Source organism: Carassius gibelio, chromosome A1 (genome assembly GCF_023724105.1).
Source record: "Carassius gibelio isolate Cgi1373 ecotype wild population from Czech Republic chromosome A1, carGib1.2-hapl.c, whole genome shotgun sequence".
NCBI lineage: Eukaryota > Metazoa > Chordata > Actinopteri > Cypriniformes > Cyprinidae > Carassius > Carassius gibelio.
Window position 1 is genome coordinate 28,410,681 of NC_068371.1, and position 21,753 is coordinate 28,432,433.

A 21,753-nucleotide genomic window follows, 5' to 3' on the forward strand; every position below is an offset into this window, starting at 1 on the left:
TTATGAGATAAAAAGTTGAGATTGACTTTTTCATTTCTTTATTCCATGGTGGAAAAAAACTACCCACGTGATTCTGTATTGAGCATTTCTCATGTTGTATTTGAAATGTGATTGTCAGTGTTGTTGATAAATGTGTTTGGCAGACAGGTTCCAAGTAGACAGAAGAATATAAAATGTCTAAGGCAGTTAACCTAACAAAGCCAGAGCGGACAATAAAATATTCTTGGACCATGGAAACAGCTTTATGTAATCTCCAAATTTAATATGATGTTGTTTTTAGGGAGCAAAGAAAAACTGATATAGGGGATAGTTACTTTTAAATGTATGCATTACAATATTGCGCTACTCCAACCGCATTAATTAGTAATGCATTACGTAACTTTCGCATTACTTTTTAATCGGAACTATAGCCTTATTAATTTTTTTTTTTTTAATAAACCTCCCAAAAGTTATATTTTTGGCAAATGTAAGGGCCCTTTGACACCAAATAAAGCAATAAGCCCCAAGAAGCCATGCTTTACAGTTCATTTATAAAACATTTTGGTGGAAGAGTACTGTTATCATTTATATCATTACACTTTATTTACTCTGTTTTATTCTGTGAAACCTTACTACGTATATGGACCGTTTTATAAAAGTAGTAAGCCCCGTGAAGCTGTGGTTTAGAGTGAATATATAACAGCTAAGGGGTGTTGTTAGGCACAACGCGAAGAGGAGTAACTTGTATTACTTATTTGAAAAGGTAAATCAGATATTTAGTTACATTTACATTTTAGTTGGAAACTTCACTAGTTACTTGAAAGGAGTAATCTGATTATGTAACTTGCATTACTAGTGATTCGTTACCCCTAACATGAACTGTAAATCGCCGTCTTCATAAAGTAAACAGCATGGCATGAATCATGCTATTGTATGTGTGAAGGTTCCTTTTACAAAATCAAAGGTTTAAATAAATTTATGCATTTAGCAGATGCTTTTATCCAAAGTGACTTACAGTGCATTCAGGCTATCAATTTTTACATATCATGTGTTCCCAGGGAATCGAACCCCCATCCTTGGGCTTGCTAGTGCAGTGCTCTACCAGTTGAGCTACAGGAACACTAACAAATGGGAATATTTCATTCAATCATATATTTTGGTCAAAAGTTCTACTCTTTTGCAATCCCCTATTGAAATGCTAGTTTTTAAACCGCTAACAGATTGAGTAACCCCAGAGTGCAGTCTGGACGATGGGGCGGGGCGACACTTCGAGGCGGAGCGACACGTGTCGCCCCGCCCATATTTGTTTTCCCCGCCTATGACATTTTCCTCCGAGCCAGCAGGGGGCAGTTTGCGTTGAAACAAACAGATCGGTGGCAACTACAGCAGCAGAGTAATAACGCTATTCCGTTGATTGCTTGAGGTGAGTAAAAGTGGTTGTGTAAATATCTTATAATATGAAATGCGATGTTGGATCATTTATTTATCCATGGTACGTTCAATTTGAATAATTATTGTTAATAATTGTTATAAATTGCTCATTTTATTGTTCTTTGTGGATTGTAACAGTACACTCTGTACATGGCTTTAGTTCATAGGTTCGATTTTACAGAGGTATGGCAGCACATTTGTCAAGTTATTTGAACAGACATGCATGATTTTTGTGTGTATATTATTATTATTATTATTATTATTTTTCAGGATGACATGATCAGGAGGTGGTGGTGTTCTGTTCTCCTGGACAGCTTCACTCCGCAAATGTATGTAGCTGTTTGAATGTTGCTACATGAAACATTACTCTGTACTGTATCTAGCAATATACATACCTCTTGACATTTGTTCTTTTAGAGCTCAACCACTGAGGGGAACTTCACCATTCACCATGTCTTCAGGCAGAGTCCAGCAAAGCAGGTTATTTGTGCACATACATTCATTAAGAGCTAATAATTACATGTGTGTGTACATGCAGAGGTATTTTAGTTATTACAGCTACATAGTTGTTCAGATGTGAAATTGGTATTATGTACAAGTACTATATTGGTCAATACTGTGGATTATTTAATATATAGCTATCAGTTAACATCAGCATCAAAGACATTTTAAAACATTTCAGCTTAATTCATTTTCAGACAGCAGCGAGTTTTTTAAATAACTTCTGTTTGCGATCTAATGTGGATTTTGTTCACCATATAAGATAGAAATATTTATATTCAATGTAAAAGATGTTCATGTGGATCATGCATACAAATATATACAAATATCTCACTGGATTATTAAAATTAATGGCAAAATGAATGTGTGGAAATGTAAACTAATATATCCTACTGACACACAACAGCAAAAGATATAAATAATTGGCTTAAAACAGTTTTTTTTCAATGTGAAAATACTAATATGCCTAATACTTCTGCACAGTACTGTATATATTAACATTTTATTAGTGTTATAATAAAAGAATGAGTATGCATTTGTGACAACAATCTATAGAGTTTTTAATGAGAGTTTTAAAGCAAGGTTGTCTGTATTCAGTGTTAATATAATGTTTAATAACTTTTATATACATATATAAATAAACCTATGTATGTTTTTGATTCAACAGCTTCCACTGGAAATCCTCAGGGAAGTTATTTTGTCGGCGGGTGACTCTGCATATTTGACACTTTCTCTGGTTTGCAGATGGTTTAGGGATGTGCTCCGAAGTTTTTCGGAAAGCGGCACAGTTTGCCTGGCTAGAGAGTAAGATTTCCCCGTTTAATGCTCATTCTCCAATTGAATTTTGTAGTAGAAGGCTGTTAAACTTTTTTTTGTATTATTATTATTATTATCTTTCATGTATTTTGTCTTTACACTATAAGTTGTGGCCAACTGGAAGAATTGTCCTCCTGTCTCCTGACCGGAACGAGTTCAGACGGATGTACAGCATCAGGGAATGCTTGCAGTGCAGAGCCCTTTTCAAGTTTAACCCACCAGGGTACAGGGAAGAGGCCGACGCGGTGATCTTCTGGGCTTTTGTTTACACAGGATTTTGTTCCAAGGACTGTTTTTTTTTTTTTTTTCGGCATGAAACAAATTTGTGTGTTAAGTTCATTGAAGGGAAATAGAGAATGGGCTGAGATCAACTGGTTTTGATGTATTAATTGATGTAATTTAAAGTTAAACTTTGCACTGTATAATGTTTTAATAAAAAAGCTATGGAAAACACATGCATGACAACAGGTTTCAGTCATTTACATCAGTCTATCATTCTTTAAGGTTTCTCATATTTGATGATAACATCATTTGCTATGCATTGCTCATAATGGATTCTTAATTTAGTTGTGACAGGATTGTGAGGATTAATGAGGTTTTCAGTAGTGCAGTTCAGAAAACAAATAACAGAAAGTGACGAGTGTTTTTGGGTAAGTTCTCTAGAACCTGTATAGTTCCTTCCTTGCAAAAAGTAACCATGGATTTATTGTAGTAAAAATATTTGTTGGCATATTAATTACTGTGAGCTGTAATTATAAAAACACCATAGTTTTACTATAGTTACTGTAGCAGAACCATGGTAAATTTTCGTAGGGGCCAAGGGAATGTTCAGAATATTATTGGTGACGTTCAGAGACTGGTGACAATTTTTTACACAGACACACACACATATATATATATATATATATATATATATATATATATATATATATATATATATATATATATATATATATATGTATATATATATATATATATATATATGTATGTATATATAATTTGAATATATAAATCAAGGTACTCCATGACTATCTACGTAACCATACTTCGCATAATATTGCCGTGTCATTTTCAAACCAGCGAGTAAAGCGTCTACACTACAGCCATTGAGGGAGTAGACCATTTATTTTTATTCTGTTCGTCGTAATCCAAAACTCTTTGTATTTATACGGGATGTTGTGGAAATGCAACAATAAATGCAAAAACACAACATTTATATTCACTTTTTAATTTATATTAAAAGTTTATTCATCTTAGTGTCTACTTCCGCATTCCAATCCTGCTAATAGCGTCATAATTCTCTATTACCAATAAGCTGTAAAATCATCACTCATCTGTACACCAATAAGCTCATCTTAATCATAAACCAATAACCGCCGAGGAGGGCGGGGCGACACGTGTCGCTCCGCCCCAACGTGTCGCCCCGCCCCATCGTCCAGACTGCACTCGGGGATACTTGAACAGATTTGCATGTGGCAGCTCTACAAACATTGCGCTTTACTTCTTTCATCACCTCAACCATTTGATTGCTTTCATTAGAAGTTTCGAAATCGCAGGGACTTTCCACATTCATTCCTTAAAAATACCTTAAGAAATCAGCAAATTAAAAACTGCCATATTTTTATGCTTGTATTCAATATATATATTGTCATAAAAAAAACGACTGGTCATCCAGGTCTAGTGAAAATCACAATTTTTTACGGACCGTTAAAGGAACTAGCGTCTGATGTTGCAGCCTATAATAAATCATTTGCTCAATTCTTCTGGACCGTCCACAGGCACGACCTGTAATAATTATGAAATATTAGCTTTTCAGCTCAAGGTCAACCAAGTCATGCTGTCCAGGCGTTTATATTATGTTTCACATGTGTTTTTCATTCTTAATAATGGCTTGTGTCTATAGCATTGGGTGGGCTTTTGGGACCAAGGTAAGCATTGTTCTTTGCTGCAGCAATCTATCAGATCAGATTCACTAAATGACAAGCAAGGCAGAAATTCGCTGAAAAGTCCCTTGATGGTCATTGAACCTCAAATGCTGGTTGAAATATAACACCGACCAAAGCTCTTTTCTGAACACCAAAGCTGAAGAGAGTAAGAAGTTAGTAAGGTTCGGCCACCCACCAGCACAGAGCAGCAAGCGTAATCTGTTAATTGGTTCAAAGTGATGTCTATGGCCTAAAGCGGCTCTCTCCTCTGAGACAAATGTGTCATTGTAATCCAACACAGTTGTTAGCGTTGGCCCTCTGTGTGACTGTGCATGTGCCAGCAGGCTTTGATGTTGTGTTGATGGATGGAGGGCTCTGGTGGTGTGCCCGAGGAAGCATGTGGCACACTTTCCTGGACATCAGATGTGAAACAATGAAAGTCAAGGGAACACAGACACGTGGGTGGCAAACGAGACCCTACCTAGCACTGGGAAAATTCACTTTTTTGTGTGTGTCAGCTGTGCCTTTTGACATTTTATTTCTCAGATATATAAAAACAAAAAATGCTTTGTTGGCCCTTTGGGGAATTTTGCAAGCTGGTTTTGAACAAACTTTGTATGCATGAAAGCTGTAGTGCAGTGTGTTATCCCAGACTGCATTTCAGTCATATTATATAAACTCAAAAATACTGGATTTCTATTTTCTACACTGAGTCGACTAACATCTGTTGCCGAAAGGTACATGAAGTTACGCAGTAAAAAGTTTCTGGACATTTATTCCAATCCTAAAACACAACCAAAATATAGGTAAAACATATTTGAAAAAAAAAAAAAAAAAAAACACATTCCTGAGAATCCATCACATTGAACCATATATGTGTAGAAATATTCAGGTTCGCATTTTAAATGCCTTTGATGAAACAATTATGCTTATGAAATATTTCCATGGTCAAAATATAATTGAAATATATGCTAAATATATATTGTAAACAGCACAGCTAAACAAAATATATCTGTTTAAACCTTCAAATAGTGAAATACCGGTATGTAACTAAATGTATTGCATTGGGCGCAGTAAGAAAAAATTAATTTCCAATATTTCCAATCTTTGAATGTTTAAAAAAAATGGTAAAGACAAACTATATTTTAACATCTAAGCAATATGCGTTTATGGCCGTTGTTATATATATTGTGTGAGTGTGTGTGTGTATATATATATATATATATATAGAGAGAGAGAGAGAGAGAGAGAGAGAGAGAGACAGAGAGAGAGATTTATTCTAAGCCTTCTCTTTTTACTTTTTGCATAAGCCATTTTTCTTAAGATTTTTTAATAATTTGAATCAGGCCAAACCTACCACATACACAGAGGCCAAGAAAAGGGTCATATTGTTTAAGAGTTTATTCAAACACACTGGCTGCAATCTGCCAGTCCCTTGTTCTGGAGCTCTTCCTGGTTTAAACAATAGTCTGGCTCGCTCCTCAATACTCCACACTGAAGGAGGAATTCCAATATTTCATGTACCTGTCATAGCAGGGGCCAGCTGTGTATTTTTTTAATTAGAAGACAAAAATTTGGAGGAATTTGAGACAATCTGTCATTATTGGATAAACCAAATCAACAAACCAGCACATTTCTCACAAGCAAAGTGAATATTCAAAGCTCTGACTGCATGCTTTTAAAGGAATCACGACAAACCAGATTGAATGTGAGCGATATTATCTTACTATGATTTGATGTCAGCGATGCTATCTCAATTTACGTTTGCGCAAGATCACAATGAAACGGAAACATTGCATATGTTGCTTTGAGATGTCTAAACACAACTGATTCATTCTGACAGATCCTGTTGTAAACAGCTAAAGAGTATAATCACGTGCATCACAGAAATATATTTACTTTGAACTGGATGCTTCAAGTTTAGTCGCTGGGTCACTGCATTCATGCTTGCTCAGTCTTGCATTGTCTGTTCCAGTTTATTCCTACATTCTCACAGCAAAAGGCCACTCGAATCACTCTTTTTTTTTTTTTGCATTTATGCATTGCAGACACATTTATTCATAATGTATTCAAGAAAGACATTTTGTGATCTCCCTTGGATTTTATTGAATTTTATTTATACCGAACACTTGAATTGCTGTTGAGTTATTAGGGCTGAAAATATTGATATAGTAATAAAGTTTTTTATTTAAAACACTTAAATGAACAGTTCAGTATACTATTGTTTGTTTATAGATTTTAGAAGTTAATCAATATTAGTGCCTTACAAAATGTTGTGCACCTTTAATTTTTTTGTGTATTTTATTAATTACAAGACAAAATGTTACAACTGGGAGATCTGTCATCCTCAGATAGACCACAGGAAGAAAGTTACATGCGATCCGACTGATAGTATCTCTGTTTATGTTTATGGGGCATCAAGCTGAAAAGACATCACAACATATGTGTCTCTGACATGTCTAAACACAGCTGGCTGAATCTGACAGATCATAAACAGCAGAATAACGTCATGTGCATCACAGAAATTGGTTGATTTGTTTCATTTGCTTTTAACATTCCAGGTTTGCTCAGCAGCTCAGAATGCACTCCAAGCTCAGATTTCCATTGTCCATTATTTATTTATTCAATATCTCTTTATTTATTGAATGTGGCTCCATCAGTTTGCAGTGCACTTGCTTTTTTTCTTTCCTTAATTTTGAACAACTGACTTATGTACTTTAGGATGAACATTATTTGTTCTTAGGACCTTACTTTGATGAATTTCACAATGTAGGCCTATTCTAATAGGCCAAAATTTTTTATAGATTACACAAGCACAATCAGTAAATTGCTAGGTGTGCCCAAAGCTTTTAGACATTGCCACAGATGCTGTCCATAGACATTACACTGAAAATAACTCAGAATATTCTTGGTCCATCACTCGCACTTCAAATTCACTTAAAAACTGAATTTTCCAGGTTTGGATTTTCCACCCTGATATACTGTAGTTCAGAAACACTTTGCTTGTGTGGAAAGTAAAGACTAATTTCGGATCTGTCAGCTCTAATATGGGATTGTATAAATCAGAAAAGGAGTCAACTTCTTTTGACAGTTTGAATAGCCTAGCATGAAGCAAAGTGAACGCAAAACTGAACAAAAGTAGTTCAACAAAACCACATCATAATACAAAAGTCAAAAGAGCAGAAATATGTGACCCGTGCTGGCAAAATGAGTCGGAATGCGTGTAAGCTGATTTTGGGATTCATTACAGGCAAAAAAAAAAAAAAAAAAAAAAAAAATATATATATATATATATATATATATATTAATGATAGTAATAATAGTGATAATAAGTGAAACATTTACATTTGCTCATTGCAACTCCCTTTTACCACCACATGTCAATTAGGCTATCTACTATGAAAAACACAAATCATTTGCCCTGATAGATTTACATAATACACATTATTAATCGCAAGGGGGATGGTGGTTTTACCAAGGGGATGCTTTTTTCAGTCAGGGGGATAATTTAGTTTTGCTGCTTGATATTGAAAGTTGGTGTGTCTTATCATAATATTTTAATGTGTTATCTTAATTATGAGCATACTGGTTTGTAACACAAATGGTTTTACCGTTATTCTCCTCGTTCAGTGAACCGCAAGTCTCACACACATAGACAGTAAAATAAATGGACACAGCGACCCCATTGGAACTCAACTGAGACAAGTGAAGCCCAGTTTTAGCGTTTTTTAGCACTTCCGTTTCTGACGCGCAGACTCAAACGAAGCTTGACGACGTCAGCAACCTGTCTGACAGATGTAAATCTTCTAGTAGCTGTGCGTGCAAACTGCCATCGTTAATCTTGCAGAGATGGCGAGCTCGAGCGGGGAGTTCTTTGTCGTATATAAAAATAAAAATGCAATGTTTTGCAACTGATTTTCATTTGATTACATTTTAAAGGATTAATCCAATAGTCAACATTTTATTAAATCATTTAACTACACTTGATAAACTTGTACTGAATCATAAAACATAGAATAGCCTGCATAAGAAATCAAACGGAAAGCACAGAATTTAGGAAGAAATAAAATGCATTTCAAGGGGCACTAAATTAAATAAGCTCCTCTGTGGAATTGAATTATAAGGAAAGTTATGTTTACCTTCATTCTCAAGGTCTAACAAACATGTGGAAAACATTTCCTTCCCCGTTACCAGTAAATATCATGATAAATATCAATATTGTATGATAGCCTGTTTTTTTATAAATGTATCTGGAATATTTTCCTGGATAAAAAAAATGAAACTTATAAAATGCTTGTGACAAATCATTAATGTTTAAAAATGGCAAGATATTAAAGGGTTAGTTCGCCCAAAAATGAAAATTATGTCATTAATAACTCACCCTTATGCTGTTCCAAACATGTAAGACCTCCTTTTATCTTCGGAACACAGTTTAAGATATTTTAGATTTAGTCCGAGAGCTCTCAGTCCCTCCATTGAAGCTGTGTGTACGGTATACTGCCCATGTTCAGAAAGGTAAGAGAAACATCATCAAAGTAGTCCATGTGACATCAGAGGGTCAGTTAGAATTTTTTGCAGCATCGAAAATACATTTTGGTCCAAAAATAGCAAAAACGACGACTTTATTCAGCATTGTATTCTCTTCCGTGTCTGTGTGAGAGAGAGTTCAAATCAAAACAGGATATCCGGTTCGCGAACGAATCATTCTGTTCACCAAATCGAACAGAATCGTTTTAAACGATTTGCGTCTCTAATACGCATTAATCCACAAATGACTTAAGCTGTTCACTTTTTTTAATGTGGCTTACACTCCCTCTGAGTTCAAACAAACCAATATCCCGGAGTAATGCATGCACTCAAACAGTATCTGACTGAACTGCTGTGATGAACACCGAGCCGAGCCAGATAACGAACAATAGACTGACTCGTTCACGAGGGAAGAACCGGTTGCATCGGTGTTCGGATCACCAGTAGTTCTTTTGGACAGTTCGATTCAATAAACTGGTTGAAGAAAACGGTTCGCCGGTTCTTTTGCGCTCGACGTAATGCCGTCATTTGCGATGATTGCCCTTGATTCAAGCCTTCGGTTTACCCGCGCCCATAACACTAGCACAGAATCAGTTCAGAATCAATCACCAAAAGAATCAGTTCAGTTCAGACGCTCTGTGAGTCGGTCTGCTTTACGCTGAATCACACATGCCCAGTGTCATCAGCTCCTCGGTTCACGAATCGGACGCGTCTGACAGAAACGGTTCTTGACTCGTGAACGAGTCAATCTGGCTCGGCTCGGTGTTCATCTTCAGTTCTCTCTTCACAGCAGTTCAGTCAGTGTACCGTTTGAGTACATGATATTGGTTTGTTTGAACTTAGAGGGAGTGTAAGCCACATTAAAAAAGTTAACAGCTTAATTCATTTGTGGATTAATGCGCATTAGAGAAGCGAACCGTTTAAAACGATTCAGTTCGATTTGGTGAACTGAATGAATCGTTCGCGAACCGGATATCCAGACTGCTTTGATTTGAACTATCTCTCACACAGACACGGAAGTGAAGACAATGCTGAATAAAGTCGTTGTTTTTGCTATTTTTGGACCAAAACGTATTTTCGATGCTCCAAAAAATTCTAACTGACCCTCTGATGTCACATGGACTACTTTGATGATGTTTCTCTTACCTTTCTGGACATGGACAGTATACCGTACACACAGCTTTAATGGAGGGACTGAGAGCTCTCGGACTAAATCTAAAATATCTTAAACTGTGTTCCGAAGATAAAAGGAGGTCTTACATGTTTGGAACAGCATAAGGGTGAGTTATTAATGACATAATTTTCATTTTTGGGCGAACTAACCCTTTAAATGCACACACACACACACACAAACAGACACACACACATATGTACTGTATATGTGAATGTATATATATATATATATATATATATATATATATATATATATATATATATACACACATATATACATATACATACATTCACCATTAGCTTTGCACCAAACAAATTCCCACATCTCATCATATGAGACCACTATATAACTCATGAGCTGGAGCTGTTCTGGGATGAGATGAGACTCTTTTCCTGTTTGTTTTTTTCTGTGGCACATTTGGGGTCAAGTGTGTCTGTCTACAAACAAACTCTGGCAGTGTTTGTTTGCAAAACATTTGAGGTCCTCAGGAGTGGGCATCCGTCTTGTTCTTTCCTCCTCGTGGTTGCAGTTGTTGAAAGCCTTGATCAACAGCCCAGGCGAAGCAACAGTTGAGGGGTGTTTATATACACCAGGATCTCACAGATCATGCTGTGAGAGTGTACGATCTGTGAGCAATGGCCCAATAAAAACCACTGCCAGCTATTGTTTAGCTCTTTATACAGCTATATCCAATCAAATTTCATGTCAAGGGTTTTGTTAAAGAAGTCATTTCTGTGATGCATCTCTTGAAAGACCATAGCCACTACAAAAAAGTCTGTTGTCACTGTATCCAGCAAGTTTACATTGACAGCATAAAGTGAAACACATGATTAGTTATATATTGTGGCACAGTTGGTTACCCAGCACACTTTGCGGCTGGGTTCAAAATCAGACTGTGTTTGATCTGATTACTCACTAGGACTATTAATGTGTGTGATTTGGGTTTAAGGGGTTATTCATAGTTGATTGTAAGTTTACATTGCACTGTAATATTGGGTTACACTTTATTTTAAGGTGTCCTTGTTACAGTGTATTTATAAGTACTGAGTAATATTAATTAACCTCATGTACTTATATGGTTAGGATTTGGGTTACTTGCATGTAATTATGCATTATTAACTGTTATTATAATAGTAAGTACATGTAACGTGTAACATGGACACATTAAAATAAAGGATTAATTTTGCATGTTTTGTGTATATGTTACCGTTGTTAGGCTGTATAGTATAAAAAGTTTTTGTTATTTGTTTAGGTTATATTGCATTGCTCGCGATTGTCTGCACCTGTGTCTCAACTCTGTAGCTGGACGATGATAAAAATGAGAATAAATTACATAAAATAAATTGTATAAGATGCTATAATATTCCTAAAACACATTCTGTCCAAGAAATCTTTACAGAAGAAAAATAATTTAACTGCAGCTGAAAAAGAGCAAAGCCATCTTCTCGTATACTGAGAAACACATAGCATGGCATTATTGTGGCCATTCAGTACACAAATATGTTGCAATGAGTTGTACTGCATTGTACTGAGTTTTCATTTACAGTAGTTGTGTTATTGTATTCAGGCAGTACTGAAATAATATTGCATGTCACATTTGTCTTTTTGAGGTTTGTAGGGGTCTAAAAGATTGTTTCCATAAAGTGATCTGATTACCTGTCTAGGTGGGAAGTAATTATAAGAACCTGTAGTGGTTTTTGAGTTGAACTTCCTTGACACCGATGTTGCTCCAGTCACCACTGAGAATCCATTTGTCAAACAGGACAATATGATATCCTGTTGTATTGTGCACCTTTCAACGGCTTCGAGCGACGACACTACCACTCCTACTCCCATGAGGACAGCTCCAATCGCCTCATCCCGTCCACATCTAGTGTTATTCCACATCTCCAAAAAGAGCTCTTTGTCCAGATGGCTCACTTTGGCAGTTTAACTGGATAGGGCCTCATTGAGTGCTTGTGGGTGGCAAAGGCTACAATTTCTCCCCCTGTCCGAGTACAGAAACAGGCCAAACAATTACCAGGGGCCTTGGTGAATCAGGACATCCATTGGTTGTCTCAACGTTCTCCCAACGCTTCCAGGAGACAATGGAGCCAGAAACTGACTGGAGGTGGAATGTCACGGACAGCATTCGGTACAAAGTCTGAGCCAGCTGTATCTGCTTGTAATCAACTCGAAGGCAGAACCACATGCTGCGTTCGGGTTAGGAGACATGCAAGCTCATATTTGGGCTTCATTTATGGGCCAGGTTGAGGCACATTTGCCAGGGGCCAATTCAGCACATGTAGCCGTAATTTAGATGCAATCACTGTTTTACACATTAGCCTGTTGCCATTTTGCTGAGGGTCACGATGAAAAAAGTGCTGGAGTCCTGCAGTGGCATCTACAGAGCCGGTTTATAGGCGAGCACCATGGGCCATGACTTCATTTGGCACACCGTGTATTGCTGAAAGCAGAGAATGGGCGGCTGCGAGGGTGGCAGGCACTTCTTTTGCTGTCAGCAGTCTTGTTCAATGACGGCGATTACATGGAAAAGTCACATCTACAGCATATTACCGGGTTGTGCTTTATACATTACATGTAGAGGTGTTTAGCACACTGCTATTTTCCAAAGCCCTCTCACAAATCAATTTCTGACCACCCCGGCGATGACCACCTTTAAGAACATGTGGCTAATTGAACGGATAATGTCTGCCGAATTATTCACAAAGCATTCCAAAATAATGGGAAAAAAAGTCTTGTGTGAGCTCTTAATTATGGGAGTTATAATCTGCTGCGTTGCGACCTTTATATGTAAGTTTGCTTCTATCACAAATATGATTGCATTGCCGAGGGAGACTTGATTACACAACAACAAAAATTATTATATAATGTATACTACTCTTAAAAAAAAAAAGAAAAATTTAAGGTAAGATACTTTTACATTGTTACGAAAAAATCAATTTCAAACGTAACATATATATCTTGAAGTGCTATGCTGTGTTTTAATAGTTTTAAGTTGTTGAGTAGATCACAGTTACAATGCTAATCTGTATTTTCCTCTCATGTGGCACACGGCCACCTCATGGGAGCGATCCTCTGACAGTCTTCAGCAGGCTTGGTCGCGCTCATCTGGGACTGCTGTGAATGAATGACCTGGAAATGGACGTTTCATATGACCACTCTTCGGAAGTAGAGCCGTGAGGAGTCCTATTATGTGCTCAACAGCTCCCACGTCCATACACACACAGAGAGAGAGACAGACGATGAAGGGAAAAAGAGTGAGAGAAATGGGCAGGGGCAAATTGTAGTGAGGGAGGAACGTACCTCACCCTGTTTGCTCCACACTAGGGATTCCGGTGCCCTGGTGACGTCACGTCTCTTCAAGTGAGCAGACTGCTTTGTTATCACTGACTGGCTCAAACCTTTCTCTTTCCTATCAGTCAGTTTTTTCCCCCTCGTTTCTTTTTCACACACTGCCCTTTTTTGTTTTGTTTTTACAACCAACAAAAGGGACGCCAGAGTTTCATCAAGGCAGGAGACATCTTTCCTCTGGTGGTTAAAAAGAGCAGCCTCCCCACCTCCCCACACCCCACAGTATGAATGGGCAGATCACACAAATTGGGCGGCTCCCACCGGATAACTTTACCTGGTCTTTCCTCTCCCGCACCGCTACAACCCCCTCCCTCCCTCCACAATCCCATCATTCATGAAAAGTTGGGAAAGATCTTTTGATGCTTAAACGAGCTGTACCTGTGATAGCGTACAGATTGATATCGCAGAGATGAGCTCAGTGAATGAAAACACCCTTTGTTTGACTCTATCAGAGATGCTTTTTTTGGGTTATATAGACTATCATGGTGTAAGAGGAAAATTTTTTGCAACAAAACAGTTTTCAACGCTGAAAGTAACAAAAAATATTATTAAGCACCAAATGGACATATTACAAGATTTCTAAAGGGTCGTGTGGCACTTGAAGACTAGAGAAATGATGCTGAAAATTCAGATTTGACAATAGGAATAAATTACATTTGAAAAAAAAAAATTTTGAATAGAAAACTGTTTTTACAATGTTTTTACTGTGTTTTCCATCAAATAGATGCAGCTTTGGTGAGCATAGAAGACTTCTTGCAAAACAATCTTACCGACCCCATATTTGTGTATTATTTAATATTATTTTTTTCATTGTTTCTTCTCAAGTAACTTTATCTTGTTTTAAGGATAACTCATTATGGGGTCTTGAACATGGAAGGAAAATCCTGGAAAAAACTTGAAGCAGGTTGTTTTCCTACATCAGAAGAAAGAGAATTTGTGCTGACTGAAAACACAGCTGTATACTCTTTCTTCACGAGTGGAGTGTGTGGCCGAGCAGATCATAGCTTGTATAGCATTCAGTTTTGGCTCGTCAGTTCTATTCATCATAACATAAAAGTCCTTACAGAGCTCCGCTCTTTTGTTAACCCTGATTCAGCTTAGTGTAGGTCACTTGTGCTTCTGTTACCAATCACTCAGCCCACACAAAGGGAAATTCTAAATATTGAGTGTGTATTGTGAGAACTATGCTTATGCCAAGCCAGTACGTCACAATCTTGACGATCGTATTCCAAATGATAGAACTTTTTGTCTAACTAGGGACTGATCCAGAATGCTCTACACCACTTACAATTGATTTGGCAGTTTGCCATTAGTATTTGTACAGTTGCATGTTTTTTTATTCGATTTTATTAAGTATTGTAATAAACATTCTCCTCAGTTTGCCACCCATTTTTTTCCCCACTGAGCTTGATGCTATGTGTAACATTGCTGGCAGAATAATGGTGTAGAGAATCCAAGTTCACTTTTATTTACAATGACCAATGACCCAAAAACATAAACCATGAACTTAATCCTTGAAGTAAAACAAAACTTTAATATGAACTATGAGCTTGACTAGGCAATAAACAATGACCTGGAACCTGGAACAATGGACAGCTGTGAACTGCTACAATTCTATGAACAATGAACTGCTAAACAAGATAACAAGACCAATGAACAGCCCCAGGGACTGGGGCAGGGTTGATGGAACAAGAAGCCAATGTGGAGCCAGCAGAACATGCAACCAGGATGGAGAGCATGAAGCAAGGAGCCTAGAGGGTTAAATGATGGCATCATGGTCATGGTAGGACAGACATTGATGGACTCTGTGGCCATGATATGGAGCACGGGAAGCTCCTAGATTACCCTCTGTGCATGTGACATTGCAAGCAGATGTCTCAGTCGGGGCTGTAGCAGATGCTGCCTTCTCAGGGGAAGTGTGTGCAGCCCAAACAGATAAGAAGGCACTTGCTTTTAGACAATGGGAGGACTTCTAGGAGCACTGGAGCTGAGAACACCAGACTTGGGAACACGGGTACCAGGATGGCCGTGGTCGGTAAGGTCTGTGATGGACCAAGCCCTGTGGCTGTCAGTGCTTGGGATATATAACTCCCCTAACCCCCATAACAATGTTTAGGGGAATCTTGAGCTGCCACGAGCAGTTGAGTCCAACTCCACAATTCCCACAGTAAGTACAGAACTGCCAAGCAACAGGGCATAGTCGATATACTCTGTTAGTGTCCCTGAAACATCACTCCCAGGCATTAGGTAATTCAGTTACTCATTTAAGCCATTGCAAAAAAAGCCTATTACGTTTATTTACAGCGGTAATGACCCAAAAACATAATCTGAACTTAATCCTAGCCGTGAAACAAAACATCAGCATGATCTATGAACTTGACTTAACAAACAATGACCTGCAATTAACAACTTAGCAACCATCTAAAATTGTATACTCCTTTGAGTAGGATCTTATTTTGAAAAGGTACTAACTTTGTGACCACTAAAAAAGTATGTTCTTTATAGTATGAATGTGTGTAGTATGAATGTAATTTGGAAGTACTTCTTTTGCCATGTTGTCATTATAGTGTGACCTACCAGCGTCAGTTATGTTGCTTCACTGCCATTGACAAATCCTCTCCCGTGGCCATCTGATAGTAAAGTGTCCATTGTATGCACACTTCGTAATCTCACCGGGAGAGGTCATCCGAGTACTTTTGGCATTCTCTTTTATGAATACTGTGAATTCGGACGTGGTAATCTTGTCACTTACTGTTTTCACCTGTTCCATAGTTGGGAAGTATGCGATTATGGACGTAGAGCTACAGAGCTATGCTTTTTCTCCACATTTTCATGGTTCATTAACTGTGCGACAGGCTTTTTCCAGGGATCGCAGTTTTCAATGTGTTGTCACCTTCCTAGCATTACAGCAGCTTTGGAAATATAATGATTTGTTTATTGCCATCAGCCAAGACATAGAATTGGGTCCCATCATAGGAGGAATGATGTATTCTTTGGCAAGTAAATCGATACTTTTCTATCAAAAAAACAAACTCCGTACTGTCATTAGACACTAATGGTAGTGATCCCCTGAGAGACTGTGGGGATATGGCAAAACACTTGTTTCTATATAACTAATGGTGCCTCACTATGTTAAGTATCCATAGAAATCGGAACAACAGCTTTAAAAATAAACTGCACACTAAGGACATTTCAGGGGTAGTGTCTGGAGGAGAGGTGGCTGTGTGTGTGTGTGTGTGTGTGTGTGTGTGTGTGTGTGCTTATATAAAGGAGGGTAAGCTTAAAACCTGTGCTAAGAAAATACCATAAGCACTTCTTAACACTACACTACCAGACTTCTTGGATTACACTTCTTGTAGTCTATAGTAGTCAAAACATATATCCAAATCCATGTATAAAAACATGTTAATTTAATTAATGCACATTGAAAAGTTAATTATAAAATAACAAAATATTATGATATGACATATATATATATATATATATATATATATATATATATATATATATATATATATAAAGACATTAAAACTTTGAATAGAAATAAATACATTGTAAAAAGTGTATAACATCTTTGAAATTAAATAAGTAAAATTTTTTAAATAATGCACATAATTGGCTATGGCTAAGCCTAAATAATAAAATGAATCAGAAAAATCAAAATATGGTTTGATGTAACTAATATGAAAGATTTGTTTAGTAGAAAAATGTTTCATTTCTTTGTTCAATTCTGTCATTTAGTAGAAAAAGCACTCTGGATGTTTTTTTTTTTTTTTAACAAACGTTTAACCAGGGATGAACTGCTGAATATTCAGTAGTACACATCACATAATCGTCTTCCGATTCTTGATTACTCTGACCATTGTCGTTTTCTGAACATTGTAGTTGGCAGGGCAGTGGGGCTGTTAAATTTTCCTTGTAAGTGCTTACATTCCACCTCATGCATGTGTGAATGCAGCGTTACAATTGCTAGCTGATCAGATCACAGACACACAAAAACAACACCTGGACTTCCTTATAAATCATTCTTGGGAACTTTAATCTAGAAAACCTCACAAGTGAACTGCCAAAAGCCATGTCTTACCAGGGACAGTAATATACTGGACCGCTGTTACACCACAAAGGATGCATATTCCTCTGTGCCACAGGAAGCTTATATACCGACCTACAGGCAGAAACTGAAATCAGCTAAACCTGTAATAAGGATTGTAAAAAGATAGACTAGCGACTGCCCTGATTGGAGTATTTTTGAAGCTGCTGCCACCCATCTGAACGAGCTCATGGATTACTTTTCTGAGCTTATCCTTTACATTAGTTTCTGTGAGGATATGTGCATTCCTAACCAGGAGTCTTTTAAGTTACAACAATGACAAACTGTGGTTCACTAAAACTCAGACATCTCCATCAGGCCATAGAACATGCCTTCAAGAATGGGGACAGTGTCTTATATAAACAGGCCAAAAACAAACTGACCAACCAGTTTTCTGCCAATGACATTGGATCGTTGTGGAAAGGACTGAACAACATCAACAACTACAAGACACCATCTCCCAGCACTGTGAAGAATCATCAACTTGTGACGATTTGAATGAGTTTTATTGCAGGTTTGAGAAACCCTGTCTCACACCCCACACCCATTCTGATCTTCTCTCAATGGATCTATTAACTCCCGCGGCACTTCAGATGTAAAAAAAGATGTGTGTCCAGAGTGAGTAAAATAGCTGGCAAAATCATTCTGTATATATATATATATATATATATATATATATATATATATATATAATTACCTATTCACTTAAACAATTTTTATTCTTTTTATTATCTGTGTGTTGTCCTGTCGCTGTCATTCTGTTTGTGCTGTGGAAGCTTCTGTCACCCAAAACAAGTTTCTCGTATGTGTAAACATACTTGGCAATAAATCTCTTCCTGATTCAGATTTTTTTCTCAGAAACTCAAACTTAAAACTGACCGAAAAATGACAGCCAGAGAGTCAGTTACTGTAACAAAATAGCATCAACATGTATTTACTTCCTTTTCTGTGGTCAAGCCTGAGAACTTTTTTTCTCAGAACAATTTTAATCATAACAAAGCATCATTTCATTAGGGTGAAGGATAGAGTTGGGGATAAAAAAATGTGAATAAAATCAACAACAAAATAAAAAAGATGATCTAAATTTCCCTTTCTTTCACACTGTGGATGAGAATAAAAAGCTCTTGGTTAAGAAGACTCACATTTAATGTACAAAACATGCCCTGATGGCACTTGTGAAGGCTTCGTCTACATTTCCATCCTGTTCAACAGTGCAGCACATTGACTGGCACTTTTAATATGCTTTCCAGATCTCGGTGGGTGGCTCTGAAAGCAGCACACTTGAAATCTGTAGTGTTTTAATGTTTCATCTTCACTAATATACTCAAGGTCGCTGAGAAAGTTCCTTTCAAAGCCAATTGTCCTCATCTGTTCTGAAAAAAAGACAAGAATACATGTTGGGAATGTAACATCAAATAGCTCGTCTAATGCCACGGCTGTGGCTCACGCAGGCCACACACTGTTCAGATTTCAGACTACTAGTAGATTTTCTCTGTCAAAGGATTTGCCATTCCTCTTGAGGGTTTAGGTGATGACATTGCTCGTAACTGACCTTTCAACTTTACGTTCTTTCCAATTCCTGTTCCTCTTTCATGTCGAAGAATCTTGCCCTATCTGTTTATGTAGATAGGGAGCAGGCGCTACACTTCCTTCTGCTTTTCCTTTGCATGTCCTCAGGCCGCTGTTGAACCCTGGGATAAAAACTCCTCTCTGTGTAGGTCATTGTTAAATGAAACCCACAAACTTTTGTTTGTTTCTGTTTTTTTTGTGTTAGCATGAGAAATGACGTTGCGTCCGATCTATAAAAATCTCCTGGAACAAAATTTAAAAAGACAGACAGAGAAAGAGATAACAAAAAATAGAAACTACAATGCTTTTCCCAAAGCTCTGATGTCTTTTCTTTGCCCCTGTCCCTTGTGGTAACAGGACACCTGGACCACTGTTATGCTGTGTTTATCTAAATGTCTCTAAGGGACAGTTAAGTGTGGTTACTTAATGGGACTCTTTTCACTGGTCACAGAAGAAGTGCACCTCTCCCATGTGATCCATCCTCCATTCTGAATGATAGAGCTAAAGTGAGACAGAAACAGACAGCCATGACATGTTAGACTATTTTCCCACCCTTATTGACACCATCTCTCCTTTAAAAAACACTGGACTTGTTGAATGCCATGTCCAAATACATACTTTTTTCTTAAACTATGGACCCAACTTTGTTGTTACATGCTGCTCACATAAAAAGTCTTTGGAATCTCGTTGGCCTTGGAAAATCTATCAGTTCCTTATCAGGCTAGATGTTTGATGCTGTAACCTGATCTTTGACTGCAGGCAAAGCAGATAGCATTTCCCCTATGGTTGGTTCTTACATTGGGCAAAGTATCCATATGCCATGAGGACCGTGTGAGGAGTGATGGATGTGCTTGAAATAGAAGGTCTCTAAATGGCAGCTGAGGTTCATGAAGGGCTAATAGAGGCCAGATGTAATGCAAGGGTCAAAGGTTATTTCCCATCTCTCTTCCTCTGTCAGTACGAATGCAATGTACTGACACCCAAATCCAAAGAAGCTTAATTTCTGTACTGATGCACTGAGCTGGCTATTGTGTTGTGGCATATCATGTGACAAATTTTGGGAGGAAGACAATCAAACTGCAATCAAAATCCTGACTACTCAAATGTCAGTATGGATGGTGAGAAGTACACACGTACACACACCCATATATATATATATATATATATATATATATATATATATATGCGCTTTCTCAAGTAATGTTAGCTGATGTGCTGATGTCATTAATGCAAATATCAAATATTGTAGAAAATGGACAAAAAAGCTAAATAAAAGCAAAGCTATAAAAGTACAGAAAATACTGTATAACACTAAAAATATGTGAGAAGAATGCAACAATGCCGAAGCATAATATTGTGCGTGACATGGCTACAGATCTCCACAGATGTTTTCTGCTGGTAAAAAGCTTTATTATGAAAAATAGTCTGTAGTCTGTGGTGAGTTGCACTGGTCTTGTGGAACAGATCATTTTTTAGATTTGAACAGTTTCAGCATTGAAGTCTATGTCAGAAGCATTAGCAGCCCCTTGAGGCTGATGGTAGACCCCTAAACCTCATCATGTGGTCACGTCTGTCATCACAGGCTTTGATAAAAAAAAAAAAAAAACACCACACAATTTGACTAGATGAACTAGACAAATTTATTTCAAAATAAAAGAAAGAATATGAATAAGGGATGCAGTGCTGGGGACTATTAAATGTTATATTATTGCATTACTCTTAATAATAATAATAAGTAATGATGATTATTACGTTACTGGCTCCCACTCTAGTGATCAATGTTCCCCTGCTTGGAGATTCTGTAATTACATCATCTTTTCTTTCAAAGCATCTTTCTCATTTCAGAAATAGTCTTTTTATTCAAACAAAACCTTTTTATTTATTTATTTATTTATTTTTAAATCCATTTCCTACGGAGCCCCTCTGGTCCCACTTTGTCAAAAAAAATAAAAATAATAATTATAACTATCTCACGGCCTCAAGATACTAACTCGTTTATCTTCAATAAGATATGAAGAAGAATTATAAAGGACTATGGATATTCAGCCTACAAGATTTACATTACTGTATTAACAGAATTTAATTGATTGTGATGAACAGTACTAGTAAATAAATAGAAGCAGAACTGCAGCAAACTATATTACACTGAATATTAAAACAGAGAATATTGCACAAAATGTGAAGTATTACATTGCACTACAGTACAGGGTCCAGTTTAAAAACAAAGGGTCCATGTGTCAGACACTTCATTATCTTGAGGCCACGAGTAACTTATCTTAAGGCCATGAGTTAGTATCTTGAGGCCACGAGATAGTATCTTGAGGCCACGAGTTACTTATCTTAATGCCACAAGTTAGTACCTTAAGGCCATGAGTTAGTATCTTGAG

At 37.2% G+C, this 21,753-nt stretch overlaps 1 long non-coding RNA gene across 2 annotated transcripts; it reads left to right on the plus strand.

The window, feature by feature from the left end:
• Positions 1–1,206: 1,206 nt before the first annotated feature.
• On the plus strand, positions 1,207–3,180 carry LOC127945810 (uncharacterized). Of its 2 annotated transcripts, XR_008150961.1 has the most exons (5): positions 1,207–1,402; positions 1,681–1,739; positions 1,828–1,890; positions 2,579–2,715; positions 2,835–3,180. It is a non-coding gene; the product is annotated as an uncharacterized LOC127945810 (long non-coding RNA). The 2 variants fall into 2 exon arrangements; XR_008150948.1 differs by having other exon boundaries at positions 1,212–1,739.
• The last annotated feature ends 18,573 nt before the right edge of the window (positions 3,181–21,753 follow it).